Source organism: Macaca fascicularis, chromosome 8, assembly GCF_037993035.2.
Source record: "Macaca fascicularis isolate 582-1 chromosome 8, T2T-MFA8v1.1".
NCBI classification, from domain to species: domain Eukaryota; kingdom Metazoa; phylum Chordata; class Mammalia; order Primates; family Cercopithecidae; genus Macaca; species Macaca fascicularis.
Window position 1 is genome coordinate 132,614,110 of NC_088382.1, and position 19,618 is coordinate 132,633,727.

General features: G+C 45.7%; 1 protein-coding gene across 5 annotated transcripts in view; it reads left to right on the forward strand.

Annotated features, from left to right (window-relative positions):
• Positions 1-14,873, forward strand: part of ZHX2 (zinc fingers and homeoboxes 2) — a 193,881-nt gene extending 179,008 nt beyond the window's left edge. For all 5 annotated transcript variants that reach the window (XM_065519570.1, XM_065519569.1, XM_045398634.2 and 2 more), the window contains one exon: positions 13,280-14,873. The gene's annotated coding sequence lies outside the window, so the exon portion shown is untranslated. The remainder of the gene's footprint in view (positions 1-13,279) is intronic.
• The last annotated feature ends 4,745 nt before the right edge of the window (positions 14,874-19,618 follow it).

Genomic DNA, 19,618 nt, shown 5'->3' on the forward strand with positions numbered 1-19,618 from the left:
TACTCATCACTGTGATGTGTGTTACAATGGGGAAGGGCACAGCTCTGTGTGGGGGCTCAGAGGAGGAACACCCAGGTCGGGGGTTAGGGAGCTTCTTGGAGAAAGGGACATCCGACTGATGGGATGAGAAGGAGTTATCCAGGTGCACAGATAAGGGAAAGAAGGGTCCAAATGGAAGAAGCAGCATGGCCAAGGTCCAGAGACAAGAAAAGGAATGGCGCTAGTGAGAAACCAAAAGAGGTTGGGCATAGCCAAAAGGTAGAGCTTGGGTTCGGTAAAGGATAAGAGGAGGCAAACTGAAAGCAAACTCAATGGTTTCCCATAACAGGCAAAAGCTATTCTGAACAAACTGTGTTTGCTGAATTTGAATAGAAAGATGCTTAGTGTCTCTGTATCCCAAGGTAAGCTCAGATGGCACTTCCAGGGCCCCATGGCTGAGCAGGAGGTTGTCTAGGGGCAGCAGTTCTCCAGAGGCCCCTGAGGCCCCCGTCCCCATCTCTCCTCTCCCAAGCTATACCACCACCACCAGCTGAAAATGCTCATGGGGGTGGGATGTTACCCTGGCTGATGCCCCAGTGGCCCAAAGAAGACAGTAATGAGGGAGGGAATGTTAAAATCATACAGAAAACCTTTGGGGAGGAAGGATGGAGTGATGAACGAAGGCCACCTGAATAGCAGAGGTCGAGGTTGGTGCTCTGCTCTTACTTAATTCTCCTCGGGAGGTAGCTTCTCTATAGTTTTATAAACCCAGAAACAGACTCAGAAACCAAAGAACTTACCCACATTCACCCAGCCAACACATGAGTTTGTCTCCAGAGTCCTCACTCTTCCTCCTGCCATCTTTACCTCATTATTTCTGACAGAAATTCTCCATTTCTAGTTGATACCTCCCTTCTCAGGACAGGGACTAGCTGTGTCTGAAAAAAAAAAAAAAAAGGAGCATACAGGAACCCCACTTTATGTTTCATTATGGTAAATGCCCCAGCCGTGAGCTAGAAAACATCCCTAAACAGGATGCTAAGATCTGTTCCACACGTGGCAACATCAGATATCCCTGATGGCTCCCTGATATTTTGGAGGTCCATTGTTTTGTTTTGTTTTGAGACAGAGTCTTCCTCTATGGCCCAGGCTGGAGTCCAGTGGTGCCATCTTGGCTCACTGCAACCTCCGCCTCCCAGGTTCAAGCAATTCTCTTGGCCTCAGCCTTCCAAGTAGCTGGAACTACAGGTGCGTGCCACCATACCCAGCTAATTTTTGTATTTTTTTTTTTTTAGTAGAGATGGGGTTTCACTGTTGGCCAGGCTGGTCTCAAACTCCTGACCTCAGGTGATCGACCAGCCTCAGCCTCCCAAAGAGCTGGGATGACAGGCGTAAGCCACCATGCCCCACCATTGGAGGTCCATTGTATTGAGAAAGGGGCTGCCGTCTGCACTAGGGGTGGCATTGAAGGTTCTCCCACATCCTGGACAGAGGCACTCCTTAAAGAATTCTTTCAATTTAAAGGGAAAAGATATCTCTCCAAATTACTTCACAGTTTTCGTGAACCAAACACATGAGTCTCTTGAATTCATAAATATTCAGTGATGTCCCTATTTAAGTACTTATTTATTTAGGAACCTGCAGTTCAGTTCAGTTATGACACATAATAATCCTGAAATAATTCATGGTTTTGACTTTATAAAAGGTGTTATGTGATGAGCAAGAGGGTGAAGGGGGAGGAACTTGAGCAAGCAGCTGAGAGCTGGCTCTAGGACTAGATTTCCTCTGTAGGCGTTAAGCATTTCCTGCAACCAAATCTCTCTAAACCCTGCAAGGCTTAGGACAGCATTTGACTCGGTCCAGACTCACCTTGGCCCTGAGGTTAGGCACAAAGATAAGGAGTACTTCCCAGCCTTTGAATTGTGTTGTCTCGATTCAGTCCCTGTGTCTGAAGAATCTTTGAGTCATTCCATTGAGGGACGTGTCCTAGGAAAAGGCTGAAAATTAAGTTTGTTTTTTCGGAAAAATGAGTCAACGTACTTGAGCAAGACATTGTCAGACATCAGCCTTGATGTTTGGTGAAACAGAATATTCTGTTACTATTGCTAGTGAGGGTACCCATTGACTGACACCCACTGTGTGTTCAGTTGCCTTCTAAGCACGTCTACTAAGTCATTTCAACTTCATGCCCACCCTGTGAGGTAGGTACAGGCTTTTCCCCATTTTACAGAGGGCAAAACTGAGGGTCAGAGAAAATGAGTGACTTGCCCTGTGTTCCTCAGCCAACAGCTGGAAGACCTTGGAAGCTACCTCTCAACTGTCAGGCCAGTGCCTGACGCCAGCCACTTTGGCCCTGCCCTCTCCAACAGTGGCACCCACCACCACAGCCCGGAACAAACAGAGTGTGGTCATTTCTTGATTTTGTGTGGGAGTGGAAACTAATCCACAATGTATTCTTTCAGCAAGAACTTTAGAGAGCCCTCTTTGTGCCAGGCACTGTGCTAGTCTGTGTAGATTTGCCAGAATGACCAAGACACAGCCCCTACCTAATCTCAGTTAATAAAGGTGAGAAATGGACATAGAAACACCAGTTTCCTGAGAGCAGTGCACACAGAAACCGGAGGAACTAGGAGGAGAGGTGGCTTTTCCAACATGTTGTCTGATTCAGAACCTTCCCAGCAACCCACAGGTGCAAGCCGCCTTCCCATTTATTTTAAACAAAGAATTCTGAGGCTCAGGAACTGCCAGAGTTCACTCAGCCAGTGTCTAAAATTGATTCCAAAGCTCCAGCCACCACCTTCGCTGCCTCCCAATTTCTGTCAACAATTTCCAACTCCTGATGATTAGGGATGGCTTTGGAGAAGAGAAAAAAAATTGTGAAATGCCAGAAAGATATTTTCCATGGTTCAGCTTGGTTAAAATGTTTAAGGCTGTTAAGCGTTGCATTCTGGTTACGATTTAAGATCCAGAAGAGGTATGCCCTCACACTCTGTTCAGATTAGCTGTCCAAATGCAGATGTTTGAATTAATTAATTAATTAATTAATGAGTGAATGAATGAAAATATTGTTGTCATCTGTTTCCCTCTCTCCTGTACCAGACCCTTAGAGGCAAGGACCATATTCCCTTAATCTCTGAATCCCTAGTTTAGATTCTGAGCAGATGCTGAATAACGGTTCATTGAACCAACCAGAGAATTTTAAAAGATAGTTGGGATCTGGTGTTTCAGTCCTTTTGCTTGTCCTCATTTTTTTCCATCACTCATTAACCCCAGTGGTTGACAGCAGCAAGAGGAGTTGGGTACAGTTTGCTTCCCATGTGTGGGGAAAGGTCTGTTGGAGAATCTGTCACCAGATACTTACTGGTGATGCTTCTCAGGGACTGCCCGTTAGTCTGGCTTCCCTCATGTCTAATGGGGAGTTAACTGATACCACTTCCATTTACTTAATTCTGGAGCCTCTCATCCTAGGAATTCTTACTGTGCTTTGGGCAGCTCGTGGAGGCTTAGCCACCATGAAATCCAGCCCTCTCATTTTCAGAGGAAGAATGTAGGCCCCAAGGAGGTGAAGTCACTAACCCACAGACATTCCTAATAAGTGACTTGGTTCATTCATCCATCAAATATTTGTGGAATGTCTGCTGTGTGCCGGGCTCTGGAAGGCAGTGTGCCCAGCATGTCCCTGCCCTCATGGAGCCCTTGGTCTAATGGGAAATGAAGTTTTAACCAATCTTTAATCAAACACAAAGGAAAGTTGCTACACTGACATGTTCTTTGATGCCGTTGGAGTATAGAATACAGGAATTTGAGGATTTAAATAGCGGATTGAAGGTTTAGGGAACACTTCCTAAAGAGGTAATGGGGCCAGGCACAGTGGCTCATGCCTGTAATCCCAGCACTTTGGGTGGCCAAGTCAGGCAGATCACCTGAGGTCAAGAGTTCAAACAAACCTGGCCAACATCATGAAACCCCATCTCTGCTACAAATACAAAAATTAACTGGGTATAGTGGTGCATGCCTATAGTCCCTGCCACTTGTGGGGCTAAGGCAGGAGAATCACTTGAACCCAGGAGGTGGAGGTTACAGTGAGCCAAGATCGTGCCACAGCACTCCAACTTGGGCCACAGAGCAAGACTCTGTCTCAAAAATAAATAAATAAATTCATAAATAAATAATAAGAAGAAATAATGGATGAATTGAAAACCAAAGCATTAGACCAACATGCAGGAGTATGCTGGGCAGAGGGGAGGGGAAGAACATTCCAGACAGAAGAACTGACATACTCAAGGGGAACTGAAAGGTGGCCATGGTGGGCATGACTTGCCTGGGTTCACACCTCAAGAAACTAGAGAAACAAGAGCAAACCAAACCCAAACCCAGCAGAAGAAAAGAAATAACAAAGATCAGAGCAGAACCAAATGAAATTTTAAAAAACACACAAAAGATAACTGAAACAAAAAACTGTTTCTTTGAAAAGATAAACAGAATCAATAAACCACTTGTGAGAGTAACCAAACAAAAAAGAGAAGAGAGAAGATCCAAATAAAGCTCAATTAGAAACAAAATGGGAGATATTACAACCAATACCACAGAAATATAAAAGTTCATTCAAGGCTACTATGAACACCTTTATGAGCACAAACTACAAATCTAGAGGAGATAAATAATCCTGGAAATATACAACGTTCAGAAAATATCTGTTAAGTCCATTTGTTCTAGGGTATAGTTTGCGTCTGTTGTTTCTTTGTTGGCTTTCTGTCTTGATGACCTGTCTAGTGCTGTCAGTGTAGTGTTGAAGTCCCCACTATTATTGTGTTGCTGTCTATCTCATTTCTTAGATCTAGTAGTAATTGTTCTATAAATTTGGGAGCTCTAGTACTAGGTGCATATACATTTAGGATTGTAATATTTTCGTATTGAACTAATTCTTTTATCATATAATGTCCCTCTTTGTCTTTTTAAACTGTTGTTGCTTTAAAGTCTGTTTTGTCTGCTATAAGAATAGCTAGTCCTGCTCACTTTTGGTTTCCATTTGAATGGAATATCTTTTTCCGCTCCTTACCTTAAATTTATGTGAGTCCTTATGTGTTAGGTGAGTCTCTTGAAGACAGCAGATACTTGGTTGGTAGATTTTTATACGTTCTAGCATTCAGTGTATTTTAAACGGAGCCTTTAGGCCATTTACATTCAATGTTAGTATTGAGATATGAAGTACTGTTCTATTCACGTTCTAATTGTTGCCTGAATACCTTGGGGTTTTTTTTTTCACTGTGTTAGTGTTTCATAGGTCCTATGAGATTTATGCTTTAAGAAGGTTCTATTTTAGTGTATTTTGAGGTTTTAAGATTTAGGACTCCTTTTAGCATTTCTTGTAGTGCTGGTTTGGTAGTGGCAAATTCTCTTAGCATTTGTTTGTCTGAAAAAGACTTTATATCTCCTTCATTTATGAAATTTAGTTTCACTGGATACAAAATTCTTGACTGGTAATTATTTTTTTTAAGGAGGCTAAAGATAGGATCCCAATCACTTCTGGCTTGCAGGATTTCTGCTGATAAATCTGCTGTTAATCTGATAGATTTTCCTTTATAGGTTACCTGATGCTTTTGCCTCATAACTCTTATGATTCTTTCCTTCATCTTGACTTTAGATAACCTGATGACCATGTGCCTAGGTGATGATCTTTTTGCAATCAATTTCCTGCGTGTTCTTTGAGCTTTTTATATTTGGATATCTACATCTCTAGCGAGACCAGGGAAGTTTTCCTTGATTATTCCCTCAAATAAATTTTCTAGACTTTAAGATTTCTCTTCTTCCTCAGAAACACCAATATTCTTATGTTTGGTCATTTCACATAATCCCAAATTTATTGGAGGCTTTGTTCGTTTTTTAAAATTAGTTTTTTTCTTTGTCAGGTTGGGTTAATTCAAAAGCCTTGTCTTCAAGCTCTGAAGCTATTTTTTCTACTTGTTTGATTCTGTTGTTAAAACTTTCTAGTGTATTTTGCATTTCTCTAAATGTGTCTTTCATTTCCAGATGTTGTGATTGTCTTTTCTTTTTGATATCTATTTCTCTAGAGACTTTTCATCCATATCCTATATTGTTGTTTTAATGTCTTTAAATTGGTTTTCACTTTTTCCTGGTGCCTCCTTGAGTGGCTTAATAATGAGCCTTCTGAATTCTTTTTCTGGCAATTCAGATTTCATCTTGGTTTGAGTCCATTGCTAGAGAGCTAGTGTGATCTTACGGGAGTGTTTTAGAACTTGTTTTATCATATTGCCAGAATTACTTTTCTGGTTCCTTCTCATTTGGATAGACTGTTTCGATTGAAACATCTGGAACTCAAGGGCTGCTGTTCAGGTTCTTTTGTCCCATGGGGTGATCCCTTGATGTGGTGCTCTCGCCCTTTCTTTCTGGCTTCCTGAGCACCAGACTGTAGTAGTTGTTATTGCCTATCTGGGTCTTGCCACCCAGTGGGGCTACTGAGCCCCAGGCTCGTGCTGGGGAATGTCTATAAAGAGTCCTGTGATGTGATCCATCTTCAGGTCTCCCAGCCTTGGATACCAGCACCTGCTCCAGTGGAGGTGGCATGGGAATGAAGTGGACTCTGTGGGAGTCCTTGTTTGTAGCTTTGTTTAGTGCACTGGTTTTCTTGAATGCTGGTTACACTAGCAGTGAAATTGCCACATGGACAGACTCAGGACCTCTGGTTAGCCAGGATGTTGCAGGCAGTGGCATTAACTGTTGTTTGCCCCTTTAAAGCAGGGTTGTTCTGTTATGAGTTGCTGTAATGGCTTGAGTTGGTTGGCCTCCAGCCAGGAGGTGGTGCTTTCAGGGGAGTGCCAGCTGCAGTAGTAGAAGGGGATATAATCCTGCCCTACATTGACCAGAATGAGTACTTGGGTTTCTTAGGCGATGGGCAGGGCCATAGAGTTTCCAAAAGATTATGTCTTTTGTCTTCAGCTACCAGGGCAGGTAGAGACAAACCATCAGGTGGGGGCAAGGTTAGGCGAGTCTGAGCTCAGACTCTCCTTGGGCAGGGCTTCACGTTAGTTTCTTTATTTAGGGCTGATGAGAAGGCAGTGCAGAAAGGTAGCTCATGCAAGTCTTTGAGGTAAAAAGTGGTGGAGCTGGAATTCAAACCCACCGACACATGTAAGCACTTTGGGGACTCTGCCCAGTGAGTTTAAAATACTATTCCATTTGCTCTGATTCTATTAAATTCCCATGGCCAATATGCACTGATAGGTCAGGAGCAGGAAAGGCATTCCTACTGCCTTTGAGCCTCCCTGCAAGCAGCTTGGGGAATATATACCTGGCCTGTGGGTCTCAGCAAGTTCCCCAACCCTAGAGGCCCTTCAAACCACTGCAGGGAAGGAGAGCTTTGGCGGGATGTGGCCAAAACCGACCCAAGTCTAGTGTACAGACAATTTGGGATGGCACAGAGTTTTGTCATCCACTGGGAAGTTGCTTAATCCTCCTCCATGCCAACACATTTTCCCTTTTTCAATTCTAGTTAAAAATCAGACTGTGCCCCCTACCCTCAATAAAAGAAATGAAAGTTTGAACTCAAATATTATGAAGCAGGCTGGGCATGGTGGCTCATGCCTGTAATCACAGCACTTTGGGAGGCCAAGGCAGGTGGATCACCTAAGGTCACAAGTTCAAGAGCAGCCTGGCCAACATGGTGAAACCTCATCTCTTCTAAAAATACAAAAATTAGCCAGGCATGGTGGTGAGTGCCTGTAATCCCAGCTACTTGGGAGGCTGAGGCAGGAGAATCACTTGAACCTGGGAGGCGGAGTTTGCAGTGAGCCAAGATCGCACCAATGCACTCCAGCCTGGGCTGGAGCGAGACTCTGTCTTGGGGAAAAAAAAAAGAAATATTATGGAGCAGACCAGATGCAGTGGCTCATGCCTGTAATCCCAGCACTTTGGGAGGCCAAGCCAGGTGGATCACTTGAGGCCAGGAGTTCGAGATCAGCCTGGCCAACATGGTAAAATCCCATCTCTACTAAAAATACAAAAATTAGAGCCGGGTGTGGTGGCACACACCTGTAGTTCCAGCCATTCGGGAGGCTGAGGCATGAGAATCGCTTGAGCCCGGGGAGGTAGAGGTTGCAGTGATCATGCCACTGCACTCCAGCCTGGGCGACAGAGCAAGACTCTGTCTCAAAAAGAAAGGCAAGGAGAGGAGAGGGGAGGGGAGGAGACAGGAGGGGAGCGTGGGAGAAGGGGAGGGGAAGGGAAGGGAAGGGGAAGGGGAAGGGGAAGGAGAAAGGGAAGGGGAAGAGGAGGGAAGATTACAGAGCCGTGTAGAAGTGGAAGGGGAGGGGAAGGGAGAAGGGGAAGGGAGAAGGGGAGGAGAGAAGGGAGGGGAGGGGAGGGGAAGGGAGGGGAGAGGGGAACGGAGGGGAAGGGGAGGGGAGGGGAAGGAAAGGGAAGGAAAAGGGGAAGGGAAGGGGAAGGGGAAGGGAACGGAAAGGGAAGGGAAGATTACGGAGCAGTATAGAAGTGGAAGGGGAGGGGAGAAGGGGAGAGAAGGGGGAGGGGAAGGGAAGGGGAGGGAGGGGGAGGGGAGGGGAAGGGAAGGGGAAGGGGAAGGGAAGATTACCGAGTGGTATAGAAGTAGAAGGGAAGGAAAGACGGGGGAGGGGAGGGGAGGGGAGGAAAGATTACAGAGTGGTATAGAAGTAGACAATGGAGTAATGTTGACCAGGGATGGGGCAGGAGGATGTGGGGAATTTTTGTACAATGGGTGCAAAGTTGCAGTTATACAGATGAGTAACTTCTGGAGATATGCTGTACAACATAGTGCCTGTAGTTAACAGTAAGATATTTACTTCAAAATGTGTTCAGAGGGCAGATCTCATGTTGGGTCCTTACCTCCCCATCCGCCCCAAAAAAATAGACACAAGTAAACTTTGGGAGGTGCTTTATGTTTGTTACTGGATTGTAGTGACAGTAACATGAGTGTATGCATGTGCCTAAACTCACCAAATTACATCCATTATGTGCGGTTTTCTACAAACCAGTTATACCTCAACAAAGCTAGGGCAAAGAGGGAAAAAAATGCAACCAGAAAGAAAAGACGTTACCTACGGAGAAACTACAATTAAACTGGCAAGTTTGTCCGTAACAAAAATGAAGCCAGATGACAATGGAACAAAATGTTTAGCAGGTAACAAGCACTCGGCAAATGAGCAATAAACCTTGCTACACCTCTCAAAGAAAATATTATGGAGAAATAATAAATCACTCTCTCGGTGTTTGTTTTCCTTTCTCATGGAGTGCAGTATTATTCACTCCCAAGTCCCTAGGGCCCTAGGGAAAGTTCTCCTGGGAAAATTAAAGAGAAACAGAAACAGAAAGCTGTCACATGGGAAAACAATTCTGTTTTTGTTTCTTCAATGAGGAAAGTAACAGAGAAGCAGATTTTGCTAAAGAATTAGTACTTCTTAACATTCCAAGTTTTCCCCAAGACAGAAAGGGAGGGTAGGAGGCGGTGGGTTCCCATTCTGGGACGTGTTCACGGACAGACTGGCCATCACGTGGTAGAAATGTCCCAGGGGGCCATAAGGAAATGCCTGCCCAATGGCCTTGCAGCGTCCTCCAGGGCTCTGAGTCGCACTCTAGGATGGGGCATTGGTCTTTTGCAGGGTGACTGTCTCTGACCAGGTAATAGGACTCTGACAGAAGCCCAGGGGAGTTAGCAAGAGCCTCACAGCCCAAAGTACTGCAATGCTCTATAGAACAGCAATCCTGAAATGTGGACTTTGTCACCACCCTAGGAGGACAGCCTCCACCCACTCTACCGCACGTCTACCGAGGGCCTTGGGGAAGGACGTCCAAGGAAGACACCCGTGAGGAAGGGGCAGGCCCCTGTCTTCTGTTGCCAGCATCTTCCCAGTCTCCTTTTGAGGGTGACTCCAGCTCCCATAACCCAAATCCTGTCCACTGCTCAATACCCTGGAAAAGGTCCACAGAGAAAGTCCAAGTGGTTCTGAGGGGGTTCCCAGGGCTCATAGCCATCCATACACATCTGAGACCTCTGCGAAAGCCACACAAAGTCAATTTGACTTTGTCTCCCTTTTCTCAGGCCATCCTTTTGGCCTTGCAGTGTGTGTGTGTGTGTGTTTATTTTAAGAGCTTTGCTCATCATTTGTTAAGGAATATATATGACTGGAGGGTTGTACATGTTTGTACATAAGAAGTTACACAAGGAATCATAGAAACACACTGCCGGATGGAGAACCACCTTAATGATGAGGTTTATCTAAAAAGCTGGAGTTTTTGCCAATCACTTGAAGAGAAGTGTTCAGTGTCATCTGTAATATGAGACAGAAGATGGTTAGACTCACATACACACAGGTGAGCTCACTAAGGCCCCAACTAAATGCCTGGCCTTCCTCAGGAAAAGTGAAGCCATCTATCTTGAGCCCCTGTCAAGTACCAGGACCTGATTGCTTTGACCTGATTACAGGACCCTGTCTGTAACCCTGCCAGCAGCCCATGGGTTCTGTGCAGTGGAAGTGAGACTCTGGGAGGTTAAGTAACCAACCTCGGCATATAGCCAGGAAGTGGCAGATCCTGGATCCCAGCTTTCTCCATCTCCACAGCTCTTTCCACCCCATCCCTCAATCCTGTGCTGATCCAACGTACTTTAGCCAGGTTGGAAGGAAGAATATCAGTAGCTGTCTCCCAACCTTGGGCCTTGTCTCCTAGGATCTGTAAGCGTTCAGGTAGACATCCAACCAGTGGCAGCCTCCCTCCCAAAGGTTGCGGAAGTCCCCATTTGCTGGGGAAAACCCTGTTTCTTGGAAAGCACCAGCAGAGGCTGGCGGTGGGCTACTGTGCCCACCCAGGGAGTGCCTGTGGCTCTGCCTGGGATCAGCAATAAGGCTCGTGGTCCTCACTGGGTGTCCCAGCCTCCTACCTTTGAAGCCATCGTGCTGTCTTCAGTTGCCACCTAGCTCTGTGCATGGAGAGGCTGTGCATGACCTGGATGCAAAATAGGTACAGGGAGGAGCAATTAAGAATCAGGAGGCTCTGAAGTTGGACTGGCCAAGGTGGAATCCGGCTCCACCACTCACTGGTTACCTAATGTTAAGCACAACATTTAGTCTCTGTAAGCCTCCATTTCTTCACTGTGAAGTGGGTCTACCAATCACCTGCCAGTCACTGTAAGGAGTATATGAGATGAGCCATATTACCACTTAGCATGGGGCCTGGTGCCAGAAACTAGCTACTCTCACTGTTGGAGGGAAAGTCATGATCATTCTTGTTTTTGACCATGCCACTGAGCAGGCCATGGCCTGGGAGAAATCACTTTTCCTCCCAAGCTTCCTCTTTTTTTCCCCCTGGTGAAATGAGTGATCTTGACAGCATCACCTATAAGGATCCCTGCAGTGTTTACAACTTGATGACTTTGGTTGGATCACTTTTAGGTAGTCGAGATCCTAAGGACACCCTGGAATCTGGTTTTGTCTGCAGACTTTTATAAATTGGTTTCTTAACTCCAATATTCAGTCTTACTCCCAGGAGCATCTAGGGAATGTGGGTACGTTTAACATCCAGACGTTAGGCATCAATGGCACTATCGATGATCATCTGATGCCTCTGGCTGAGAAGTCTACTTTGCTTGCTGTTGGCCCCTGTACAAAAAAAAAAAAAAAAAAAAAAAAAAAAAAAAAAACACTTATCAGCACCTTCTCAGCCAGAGAAGTGGCCAAACAGCCTTCCCAGGAGGGAGGCAAAAAAAAAGGCCAGTGACTCCGGGAATCTACAGATCTGAGAAACTTCCAGCCCGTCATGGGATACTGGTTGTGTGCTCTACAGACCTGAGCCTTGGATCCCTTTCCCAGGATCTCTAGATCTTAGGAGGAGGCAAAAGTAATGATGAGACCTGTCCTCATTTCCTCAACCTACCACAAAGTATTGCAAACGGAATGACTCAAAACAATAGAAGTGTATTGTTTCACAGTTCTGCAGGCCAGAAGACAAAAATCAGGGAGTCTGTGATGGTTGCTTCCTTCTGAGAGCTGTGCGGGAATCTGCTCTGTGCCCATCTCCCAGCTTCTGGTGTCTGCCGGCCATCCTTTGCATTCCTTAGCTTGTGGATGCGTCAGCCCAATATCTGCCTCAATCATCGCGTGACCTTCTTGTGTGTGAATCATCACATCTCCCCTCTATGCACATCTGTCTCTGTGTCCAAATTTCCGCCTTCTGTAAGGACACTAGTCATGTTGGATTAGAGTCCACCATAATGGCCTCATTTTCACTTGATTTAACTATTACCTCTCTAAAGGCATTTCTAACAGGGTAACATTCTGAGGTACTGAGACTTAGGACTTCAATATATACTTTTGGGGGGACACCATTCCACCTATCACAAGGTCCTTGGACTATTTTCATTATTTCCAAGGGTATAAGAATTAAACATTTCTTCCTACTGATTCTTAATAATTCTGTTTATTAAGTGCACAGACTCTAGAGATTACCTGGGTTTGAATCTTGGCTCTGCCACTTACTAGCTGTGTGATCTTGGGAAACCTATTGGGCCCCTATGTGTTCAGTTTCCTCAACTGTAAAATAGGAATAATAGTAATATTTACACCTCTTAGAGTTCATATAAACATTAAATAAAAACACATTTACAATCCCTCAACTTATCCGTCTTCTATATCCTACCACATTTGGAAAAGGCTCCATCTAATAAAAACAGTAGAAGTATCTACAATACTTACCATGTGCCAGGTGCTAGTCCAAACACTGTTGTGTACATCAACTCATGGCACCATTGCAGCAACTTTCTAAGGTCGGTGCTAGTGTCATCCGTGTTATACAGAAGCAAAAACTAAGCCCTAGAGAGATCAAGTCATATAGGTACAGCCCTGCAGCCACTAAGGGGAGAAGTTAGGACCCAAATCCAGATTTGTCTGACTCCAGGGCCTTTTAGGAGCCACTGGGACTGGTTGACTGCCTAGGAATAATAAAAGGGTCTTGTAAGGATGAAAAGAATCACAGGCCACCACCTTCGCTTGCCCAGAAAGTCATTCTGTTTTCAAAGGCCTGATTCTGGAGGCTTTTCCTATAGTGGTGATCTGTGCTCAGAAAACATACTCGTTTCCTTACAACAGGCCCCGTACGTGAAGGGCACGTGTCTCTCTTCCAGGCCCTAGGATGGCTTTGGAAGGCCCCCACCCCAACCCAGGAGAGCCAGGGAGAAGCAAACCATGATATCTTCCCCCCAGGGAACAATGGTCATTTGCCTGACATCTTGACTCTGTGGTTTTGTGTCTTCTAGGGAAGTCAGTTAGAACTGCTGTGCTGATCAAGGGGATGCTCTGTCTTTGAAGAAAGAAGAAATGGTCCCTCCCCAGCCATGGGCCACCCTCGCCAGTGACTCCAAATGGAACTGCTTAGCTCGTGTGTGCCTGGAGGGGGCAGAAGCCCAGCAACTCTCAGACGCACCTCCCAGAGGACCGGTGGGAATTGTTCATAGTGCCAAAGTCCTACTACTGCGTTTTCAATGGGTCCTTGTACATAGTTTGCTCCTCTGCCCTAGCCCTCACCTCTTGCTATACTGGAACTGATTTGTACAATATGGGAATTTTGTTACCTTTTTAATCAAGGGCAACTTCCTTTTCCAGCACTACCATTGTAAGGATTTTTTCAGGAGGGAGGGCTAACCACCTTGCTTTTCTCTTTTCTCCTTTTCTTTTTTTATTTTTGTTTTATTAATTTGGGGAAAGGGGTGTTAGTATTAGTGCCATGATATCTACTGGATTTTAAGTAGGGAGACTTTATTTTTAAAGGTAGGTTGAAATTTGGGAGATTTCTCGGCAGGAAGGGCTGAAATCCAGGCCTCTGTCTCAACCTGGAGAGAGGTGACAGGCGACAGATCCTCCAAATCAAATTCCTTTCCAGTTCTTCCCCTGGCTGCTTTTTTGGGGGGTCCCTGCCTTACTCCAACAGAAGGCTTTATGAACTGCCAAGAGGGGATCTGGCTTCGCAAATTCTTGGCCTCTTGGGCCAGGCTGTGTCCAGCCAGCCCTGGGAGAACTGGGTAGCAGGTGGCTGAGTTCTTTAAGCACCTTTCTTTTTTTTTTTTTTTTTTTTTTTTGAGACGGAGTCTTTTGCTCTGTCGCCCAGGCTGGAGTGCAGTGGCACCAATTCGGCTCACTACAAGCTCCGCCTCCTGGGTTTACGCCATTCTCCTGCCTCAGCCTCCCGAGTAGCTGGGACTACAGGCGCCCGCCACCTCGCCCGGCTGGTTTTTTGTACTTTTAGTAGAGACGGGGTTTCACCGTGTCAGCCAGGATGGTCTCGATCTCCTGACCTTGTGATCCGCCCGTCTCGGCCTCCCAAAGTGCTGGGATTACAGGCGTGAGCCACCGCGCCCGGCCTCTTTAAGCACCTTTCTAAATACCAGCGGAAGAGGCTCCTGCTTCTGTTAGTATGATCAGTACTATTGTGACATTAAAACAACAACAATAAGATCTTCCTATCTGGAGGGTACAAAGGTGAATGGCTTTGGTTTTCATTTCTCTTCTTCACTGCCTTTTCTCGGTGTGGTATTTGACAAGATTTTAGCTCAAAGCCTCACCATGAATTGATTTTTTTTGTTTGTGTGTGTGTTTGTTTTGGGAAAATTTTAGATACCTGAGTGCACTTTTTTTCAGTTAGCCCTACCTTTTAAAAGAAGGAAAACCAAGAGACATATCTGGTGTACATGTTGCAATATGAATTCTGGTTGCAATCCCTCCCCCGTCCCACATTGCCCCCCATTTGAGTACACCACACAAGTCAATTGCTAGGAAGTTTGAATAAAACCAATTTTTCTAACTTGTCGCTCATTTGTTGTAACTCAATAAAGCAAAGACTAAACATTTTTATAACCTTTTCCTCTACCTCGTCTTCTTTATTGTTGTCTGGCTCCCGAGGGCTTGGTGTAAGGGTTCTGACTTGAGTACCTCCGGTTTCAAGTTCATAGGGTCACATTTCTCATTTACCATCTAGGAGGGATCTGACATCACAAACTGGACTTTAAAAGTGGGATATAGGCTTGGCGCGGTGGCTCACACTGTAATCCCAGCACTTTGGGAGGCCAAGGCGGGTGGATCACCTGAGGTCAGGAGTTCGAGACCAGCCTGGCCAATGTAGTGAAACCCTATTTCTACTAAAAATACAAAGATTAGCTGGGAGTGGTGGTGTGCACCTGTAGTTCCAGCTACTCAGGAGGCTGGAGAATTGCTTGAACCCAGGAGGCGGAAGTTGCAGTGAGCCAAGATGGCGCCACTGCACTCCAGCCTGGGCAACAAGAGCGAAACTTTGGCCCCTCCCTCCCTCCCAGAAAATAACCAGATGTAAGTGTTGTTGTAGGAATCTTCAGCAGATCTCTTTGACACAGAGAAGGAAATTATAGGTCCCCCCTTCTCCAGGGTCTCTCAAATAGATTCATAAAATAGTCAAGAGAAGAGCTTCCAAGTGGGAGTGAAAAGCCCCTCTGTGTGCAGGCTCGCCCTTGGGTGACCTGAGCTCAGTCACTCCCCCTCCCTGGGCTGCTGGCGAGTGGTAGCTGGGGCACTGCCATTTCTCTGAGAAGGTGGCTTTTAAGTATCTCTGCTCTGGTGAGGTTTTAAAGAGTCCCTCACTCTTCGCACTTGACACTCATCCAGACCAGTGGTTCTCAAACATGAGTGGGCACCAGCATCACCTGGAAGGTTGGGTAGAATGTCTGATGGGTATGTCTGGGGTGGGAACTGAGAATGTGCATTGCTAACAAGTTCCTCACCTTGGGAACTTCTGGTCTAGATGCTTCATTTTTACGGGAACTTACAGACTTTTGGCCAGTTTATCTAAACTTAGCATGTGTTTATTCTACAGATAAGGGGAAAGACCCACTTCCCAAAATACAGGAAACACTGAAAAGTTCAAGAATCAAAAGGGCCTGGCCTTCTCTGGGGGATGCCCTCAGTCTCCCATCCTGTAGGCTCCAATGACACCATCCCGATCTCTGCGCATAGCCCTCACCACACAGCTCAGGATTCATTTGGTCAGCTTGTCAGTTCCCCCAAGCTGAGAGCAGGGGCCGTAGATTCTCCGTAACTTTACACAATCTCCGAAATCCCCATAGTTCTCTTTACCACTCAGCAAAGTTGCATGTAGACAGCTATTCAAAAATAAAAATAGGCCAGGTACAGTGGCTCACACCTGTAATCACAGCACTTTGGGAGGCTGAGGAGGACGGATCACTTGAGGTCAGGAGTTCGAGACCAGCCTGGCCAACATGGTGAACCCCATCTCTACTAAAAATACAAAAATCAGTTGGGTGTGGTGGTGGGTGCCTGTAATCCCAGCTACTCAGGCTGAGGCATGAGAATTGCTTAAACCCAGGAAGCGTAGGTTGCAGTGAGCCAAGATCACTCCACAGCACTTCAGCCTAGGCAATAGAGCAAGACTCCATCTCAAAAAAAATAAATAAAACAAAAGTAAAAATAATAGCTATCTTTTTTTTTTTTTGAGACGGAGTCTCGCTTTGTCACCCAGGCTGGAGTGCAGTGGCGCGATCTCGGCTCACTGCAAGCTCCGCCTCCCAGGTTCACGCTATTCTCCTGCCTCAGCCTCCCAAGTAGGTGGGACTACAGGCTCCCACTACCATGCCCGGCTAATTTTTTTTTTTTTTGTATTTTTAGTAGAGATGGGGTTTCACCGTGTTAGCCAAGATGGCCTCGATCTCCTGACCTCATGATCTACCCGTCTCAGCCTCCCAAAGTGCTGGGATTACAGGCGTGAGCCACCGCGCCCAGCCTGGCCTACATCTTCTTTTCTTTAAAAAAAGTTAAAAGTGGCTGTGGCTAACTCATCTCCCAGTTCCTGCCTGCACTGCCTTCCCTGCCTGTGCCCCGAGCACCTGGACCTTCCCCAGACCTTGTCACCCACATACTGTCTTGTCCTCCCTCCCATTAATGAACATTTCCAACACGCTCTCCCTTGACAGATGGCTGCCTTCCCCTCCTGCCATTTACCACCCTTGCACTTAAGCTTGCCACTGCAAGGCAACTTAAATAAATTTTTCACGCACAATGGTATGAGATGCTATCAAATGCTTGAAAGACCCAAAGGGAAAGCCTTGGTAATTGGTGGGGATGAAAATACACAGGAAAGATGGGTGTGTTCTTTTAAACACCCAGCAAAATATGTCAAGCTATCTTCCTCCACTGGAAATGATTAAAGAATGGCAGAAACTAGGAAGGAGGTTCTTAGGGGGAATAGATGGGCAGGATTCTTGGTGAGGTGGAAGAGAGTGGTGGGATGGAGTGATCATCCGCTGCTTCTGTCTGCCCTGTACCTCTTGCACTCCTTCTCTTCCTTGAGGATGTACTCCTATCCCCCTCTGCTCATCTCATTCTGGGGCTTCCCATCATGGTAATCCACTCTCCCTTCTACAGCAGTGACCCACAACATTCCAGTACCTTGTTCAGGGACAGGTACAGTACCATGCATAAGACCCAAACAGGACCAAGTCAGACACTGGGAGGAAGAGCTTCCTTTCCCATTCAGATGGTAAGTGTGATCATGTTAGCTTGGAACCACCAGTGGCCAAAGCCCCTGCCAGGGAGAGGAAGCCAGTCCTTAAGTAGAGAGAATGAGGCCCAAAAAATCAAGAAAAGAGACAAGGGAGCAATAAAGGATGGAGCAAGGGATGATCATGGTGGTGGTGATGACGGCAGTGGTGATGACAATGTTGATATCATGTGATTCCCTGGAGCCTGCCATTCCTAAGGCCAACTCCTTGTCTTTCCAGTTTCATAAAAACCAACATATTTTCCTTTTTAGCTTAAGCTTCGAATCTTTTGACTTGGGTTTCTGTCACCAGAAACTCAAAGAGTTCTGGTGGGTTAATGAAATTATGAGATAAAAATGGAAGGAAAGACGGCAATTGTAAATAGCCGTGTTGACTTGTGGCTTCAGTATTGGATGGTGCGGTTCTTAGTCCTTGCCATTCAAATGTGCTCCTGGATGAGCAGCATAGGTATCACTGGGAGCTTGTTAGAAATGCAGTATCTCTGGCCGCTACTCCAGACCTGTTAAATCAGATTCTGTAATTTGACAGGATCCCCAGATGATTCGTATGTTCAGTAAACTTGAAGAAACTCAGCTCTGAAGACACTAAATGACTCCTCCCCAACCTCCTCCAGCACACTAGAACTCTTTGAGTTTCTAGTGACAGAAACCCAACTCGAAATATTTGAAGCTTAAGCTAAAAATGAAAATATGTTGGTTTTTATGAAACTGGAAAGACAAGGAGTTGACCTTAGGAATGGCAGGCTCCAGGGATTCACGTGATATCACATGATATCACTGGTGGTTCCAGTGGCCAAAAGTAAAGGGATGGGTGGCAAGTCTAATAACACATCACTGGCCTGTTTGCAGAGGGTAGACCCTAGGGCCCGGGAACAGGGAGGCAGAGGAAGAACAGGGCAGAGAGTGCATGGTCCCCCAGCTGATGACATACTTGTCCTTCTAGGCCACCTGGTGCATAGCCACTTCCAACCAACAGTGCTTGGAAATGATAGCTCTCACTGGCCTGTCACAATACAATCCAGAGAGAACCAGGAAAGATGTCATCTCCCTCCTACTAATCCCTGAAAGCTCCTGTCTCCAACATCTCACAGCTGGACATACATATAAAGCACAGCAGAAAAATTATCATTGCCCTGGGCAGGGGAAGGGGGTTGATCAATAAAAATGAATAAAAAATACTTCATGAGCACATCCCAAGACATGCTGCATGTTGAGTATCCTGTAGAGTGTAAGAGGCATCCTGATCTTGACTTTGAGGAACTTAAAATCAAAGGGGGAGACCAAAATGTTCACCAGTAATTCTGAAACTTTCATCCATAACAAGCCCCCAAAGCACTACAGACAGCCCTAATCTGGATCCTTGCAGGAAAGAAATTGAACACTTACAATGAGTAAACTGGGAGTGGTTTATTAAAAAGGATTTTTATACATGTGTGAGCAGGGTTTGGAAAAACTAACAAGGGAAGATACAGAAAGACTGGCTTGAAGGGGCAAGGGATGGACAAAAGATGGCAAATACACACTAAACTTTCTGTCATACCCCACTCCACAACCATAGTAGATATTAATGATCAATCAAAGTACCTTCACCTGCTGGACTTGGTCAGGTCTTCATGATACTTAACACAATGCTCCACCTCAAATCTATTAACCTTGGAACATGAGATGAAATATGTGATGGATGCCATTGGTTGCCCAACTAATATCCATCCCCCATCCTTCCTTGCTAACAGAACCAAGATATTCCTCAGGCAGTGTCTTCATCTACTTGTGCTGCTATAAAGAAATAGTTGAGGCTGGGTAATTTATAAAGAAAAGAGGTTTATTTAGCTCATGGTTCTGTAGACTGTACAAGAAACATGGTGCTAGCATTTGCTTGGCTTCTGGTGGGGATCTCAGGTTGCTTCCACGTATGGTAAAAAGTGAAGGGGAGCTGACTGTGCAGAGATCACATGAAGAGAGGAAATAAAGAGGGGAGGGATGTCAGGCTCTTTAACCAGCTCTCAAAGGAACTAATAGAGCAAGAACTCACCACAAGGACAGCACCAAGCCATTA